The sequence below is a fragment of the Chelonoidis abingdonii genome, chromosome 6, assembly GCF_003597395.2.
Source record: "Chelonoidis abingdonii isolate Lonesome George chromosome 6, CheloAbing_2.0, whole genome shotgun sequence".
Classification (NCBI taxonomy): Eukaryota; Metazoa; Chordata; order Testudines; family Testudinidae; genus Chelonoidis; species Chelonoidis abingdonii.
In genome coordinates this window covers 95,678,436-95,684,435 of record NC_133774.1, presented here as the reverse complement: position 1 = coordinate 95,684,435, position 6,000 = coordinate 95,678,436, and positions in this window count along the sequence as shown.

The following is a 6,000-nucleotide window of genomic DNA, read 5'->3' as shown; positions in this document are numbered from 1 at the left end:
TAGACTTTCAGACTCGGACTGGAGCTCAGGCTCTAGGATCCTGCAAGGTGGGAGGGTCTCAGAGCTCAGGCTCCAGCCCATAACTGGAAGTCTACGGTGCAGTGCAACAGTCCCACAGCCCGAGCCCCACGAACCCAAGTCGGCTAGCACAGGCCAGCTGTGGCTATCTAGTTGCTGTGTACATGTATCCTTATATGACCAATCCTACAACACAGAATTCCTCTGAGCAAAAGGGACAGTGAGTAATTTGCAAACAACCCATAGCATGAAATTTGTTGAGTAATGTTAGGATTGGTTTGTGAATTATTTATGAATAATATAAAGGTCAAAATATGTCAAATAATTTGTTTTTAATTAGACCAAATCTAATTATGGGTTATATACTTCCTATACAGCTATTTATACAATACCCATTACTGAAGTATTTGAGCATTTAATACTCATTAATATAAAGTAGAGAAATATTATTACCCTGACTGGACAGGGAACTGAAGCACAGAAAAATTAAGTGACTTTCCCAAGAATGCACTGAAAGTCTTTGGCAGAGCCATGAAGTGAACCTAAATCTCCTGAACCCTTGTCTAGTATCTTAAATGTAAGACCATTCTTCCCCACTACAAGCCCATCCTTTCACATGAAGACATTGTGTTCTAAACAGACAAGTACCATCTGTTGTAACTGCATGTATATTTGCAGAACTTAAAGCATTACTCATAATGTACAAATTAGATTGATCTACCTGCCTCAAGGTGCTGAATAAACAGCTAAACAAGTAATATTAACAAGTGCCACAAGATACCCTTCTCCCTGAAAACTCAGAGAGAAAAAAAATTGAAGCATTCTAAGAACAAAATTAAATTTATATCTACAGCATATATGTATAGTTAAAAACATCCCAAAACCTTAGACAAGCTTATTTTATACATGAGAAAAATGAAATGTTGGAGCTGCGTGGTTAGTTTAAATAAATAGCTTGGTTTTTTTAATTATGTACATGAAAACAGATAAAGGAATTGAATTTTATGAGGTTATTTTATCCAACCCAGAGGAATTTCTTTGTAAGCAAAGCATAACAGCACTTCAGTATAACACCAATAAAAAAGAGTATTAGCACTGATCAATTTTAATGTAATTTAAAAGTTAAAAGAAGTGCTGTTCAGTTTCATTAGCGAGGTATGTAAATCTGCCTACTGTTTCTCTCAAAACGTCAACTGCATCAAACAATAGCTTGATGATTCCTCTGCCAAATTCTTTTAGAGTAGACCTTAATTTACTTTCATTGAGCAATATACTGGAAAAGAATGTGCAGCCCAAGTAAACTGGATGTGAGTTTATGAACATGGGAGAAATGTCCTGGGACTCAGAGATTGGAATACCTATCTCAAATATGCAGTAAATGACATGACCGAGCCACAGTCACTACTGCAGGGGGTGAGGGACACAGCAAGCACAGTCCACTGTTCCTTCATCTGGCAGGTTGGCCCAGTACATCTAGACTGTGCATAATTCCACTGGCCACAACCCCATTTGACCACATTCTACTACTTTCAGGTACCATGCATGGACCCACCAAAAACCTCTGTGCTCTAGAACATACAGAAAGGGGTACAGTCCACCTATTTTGGTTCTCTGCTGCTTATCCCTCCTGCACAGCAGAAACATGATTTTCCACTGCATTTGTGGCCTTACATGGAAGCAGCAGGCTATTCAGAATTTTCTGCATCTTGACTAATGTACAGTAACTCCTCACTTAAAGTCGTCCCGGTTAACGTTTTTCATTATTACACTGGTGATCAATTAGGGAACATGTTCATTTAAAGATGTATAATGCTCCCTTCTAACAGTCGTTTGGCAGCCACCTGCTTCGTCTACCGTTTGTAGGAAGAGCAGCCAATTGCAGCTAGCTGGTGGGGGCTTGGAACCAGGCTGGACTGGCAGCCTCCCTATCAGCTCCCCTAAGTTCCCTGTGCAGCAGCTGTCCCTCCCCCCACTGCCATGTGCTGCTCCTGCCCTCTGCCTTGGAACTTCTCCCTGAGACGACTCCTTGCTGTGCAGGGGGAGGGAAGGAAGAGGGGGGCTAATGTCAGGGTGTCCCCTGGCCCCCCGCTCCCCACTTACCTCATCTTCCATAGAGCGGGGGGACACACCAAGGCTCCGGATAGAGGGAGCTCGAGGTGTACTTCAAGGGGAAATGCGCATATCTCTGTCCATTCCTGTTTCCTTGTAGAGTGAGAGAGTTAACCCTTGAGGGCTCAGCCAGTTGCTAGTTCATCATTTAGCAGTAAGGGAAATATCCCACCTTCTGCCTACTCCACCTCAACCAAGCTTCACAATCATCATCACTGTGTACCAGTATTAAATTGTTTAAAACTTATACTCATGTGTGTGTGTGTGTTTGTGTGTGTGTGTGTGTGTGTGTGTGTAGAGAGAGAGATATATATATATATTCTTTTGTCTGGTGAAAAAAATTTCCCTGCAACCTAACCCCCTCATTTACATTAATTCTTATAGGGAAATTGGATTCGCTTAACATCGTTTCACTTAAAGTCACATTTTTCAGGACCATAACTACAACATTAAGTGAGGAGTTACTGTAATTGTTACAACTTCTCTGCTCACTCATTCATATTAACTGGAACATACCACTCACTTCACATAAATCTTCGGTGGCTCTGTCCATTTCAGCATGAAATATCACATCTCTCTCCTGATCTATAAGGAACTTTATGGACTCTTCCTGACTTCTCAACCACATTTCTCTCTATTCTCCAACATGCTCCCTGTATTCTACTATCACAGTTGCCTAGTCTATGACCTTTTAACATTTTTAATTAATAATTTTTCAACAACAAAATAAGTCTTACATTATTGTAGGGGAATAAAACACATTATAATACATACAATTTGGGTACATGGTCTCAGATTTTCCCAAGTGTGTCCATGAACTTTTGCATAGACCTAATCTGCACACAGACAGCCATGAACTTTTGAAAATATGAGACATAAAGTCCCTTCTTTTTCACTGGTTCGAGAAGTGAGGTGGCGGGGGGAGTGTGTGTGTGTGTGAGAGAGAGACAGACAGATAGACAGACACACAGCATTGTGGTATTTAGATGCTACTTGTATTATTAGAACTGGGAGCACTGGCTGTTGGGAGTCTGAAAGGACAGGAAACAGGAAGGAGAGGGGAGGAATTGAGGAGGCTGAGTGAGAGGTACAGAGGGTGCAGCAGCAGCTTGGTAAAGAGGTTTCCACTGTAAAAATAAAGTCCTGTTGAAATTTGTTAGTACCTTGCCTGGTTGATACAATAAGCATCCACTTGAAATTTACTAAGCTAAAAAAATATGAATTAAAAATATTTTCATGTTCTATACTTTCCCCAGGGTCGCCCTTCCAATTATTGTGGTTTCTTCATATTTTCCTATTTTTTCTTTAAAAAAAAAAAAGTTTGTGTGGTTCTCTCAAGCAGTGACAAGACAGAGCCAAAGAGTGGCAACTGACTAAGTAACTGAATAGATAGAAGAAACCATGACAATTTGATTTATGCACAAAAGGGTGAAATCCTGGCCCTGCTGAAGTCAATGACAAAATTCCCATTGAATTCAGTGGGGCCAAAATGTCCTTTTCAATTATCTCTGCCTCAGCTTCTCCATCTGTAAAATAAAGATGATAATACATAGCCCAGAGAGATTTTGTGAGGCTTAATTAACTGTTCGTAAAGTATTTTGAGAACCTTACATGAAAAGTGCTGAATGTGTACCAGGCATGATTAATTATTTGTATATTAAAAGATGTCTAGAAAGCAAATTAGGGCAGTATGAGAGTATGAATCATACTGCATGCTTCAACGAATATAGAAACTTTAAACAATTTGAAGGGGGAAGCTTTAAAAGCAAATCACATATTTTTCAGAGCAAAAGGTCTAAGGGACAAATTCATCTCTCAGATACACATATACATTCCATTGACTTCAGTAGTTGTTGCACACACACGTAATTATTCTAAAGGGACAAATTCTGTTCTGACTCATGTGATGTGAAACTCCACTGAAGTCAATGGTATTTCATTGGGATAAGTCTGGCCCTAAATCTTCAATGGACAGCATCTGAATCTGCCTCTTTCACCTACTCTGTTAATTCAGCCATACATTGGTCTATGAAATGATTAATATCAGCCTCAGGTCCAAATAAACTTTTGTTGCAACCATGAGGACCCCTCAATTTTGCATGTGACAATAAGGCAAAATGCTATCCCATGCTGTGCAGTTTTTTTCTTTACAGCCACAAAAGCATTTGTTTTCTTTACTGGATTACTGGTATGCTATGGATATAACCTTGCTTTCTTTCCTTGACACCTTACTTCACCCAAGATCCTGGAGGCTTTCAAAATCCTACTTCTTGTGTTAAGCGCAGAACGTGTAATGAAAATTATCCTCACAGCAGGTTGTCAGTGGTACAAGAGAAGCAAAAATCTCACTGATTCTAGAAGAAAGATCTTAGGGGGAGTCAATCCCAGTATTGCTGGCACCCCTTTGGAAAAGGATGCTATAGGATCTTCCAAGACAAAAGAACTCAGGATCACCAACCCTACTAAGATTTCTTGTGCATTGCTTGTACTCCAAAAGGTCCATCCTGCTCTTTACTTCTTTATTTTCTTTTGTAACTTCAGTAAATACTAAATCAAGCCTCTAATGCTGAGACTTTATCCTCCAAAACAGACCTTCTAAGAGTAACAGTCTTAAACTTTTGTTCAGGTAAATTGTTAAGAACCTCATTGTCAGGTCTGTGGTGAGCCTCTTCAGCCCAGGGTCCACCACAAATCCAGATGGCAAAGTTAATGGTGAGGCTATGTCCCTGGTGATGCCATTTGTTTTTCCCTGAGTCACTTTCCAAGACAGGGACTGTGGATGACAGATTCATCTTGCTTCTTGGAACTTCCATCTCTTCCAGATTCTCCAACAGAATTTCACTAAACATTCAAGACAAAAACCCAAATATCCATCAGTTATAGGGCTGAAAACATATGTAAAACAGGATTTCCCTTGGAGAGTTCACTAATAGTAAAAATAAGTAATACATAATTATAGTACTAATTATTTCATATTTTACACTATATACCATTTCAGATTTTAAAGCACTTTGCACACATTAACTAATTAATCATCACAACAACCATATGAGCAAGGTAAGTATCTTCAGACCCAATTTACAAAGGAGGAATCTAAAACACAGAGAGTCAAATGCATACTGGGGTGTAACTACACTCAAGTTGTGACCTATCTAATAAAACAGAAAACATCCATGGTAGAACCAGGATTAGAATTCATTTCCCCAGGTGTCTAATCTTGTGAGATCTCAGAAACCAAGCAAGGTTAATGTCCAGATGCTACAAGAAATAGCAGCTCAACACTCCACACATTCTCTATATTTTATGGTTTACATATAATATTAATATTTTAATGCAGAAGACAGATGACTCAGATCATAACCCCTAGTTCTGCATGCACAGGGTACCCTTTGCTTGTGGATCTCCCCACTTCCACATGAAACGAGGTCAACAGAGACCAAAGCTGGTGCAAAGGTACGAGAACCCCATGCCCAGATGGCCCTGGACTCCTATGGACCTCCAAGAAACCCAATTTTGGGGGCATGCCACACCACCTTTTTCATAAAGTGCAAACCCCAACAGGATGATGTTCAGGTGATGGAGGAGTCTCCATTAGGATGTACTCATGAAGATTTTCTCTCTCCAAGACTTCTTCCTGTGTGTATCAGCACAGAAGGGGATGATCCTAGACTAATATTATTGTAATTGTTTTCTGTGTTTAGTCTAGGTGAACTACTGTTGTTTTGTTTGTGTGTTTAAACTGAAGATACATTTTGGACTCTAAGACTGTTTAAATTCATACACATGAGCAGGTCCATTGGTTTCAAAGGGACTACTCATATAAATAAAATTATGCACATTCTAGAGTCTTTGCAGGATCAGGGTCTAACATTG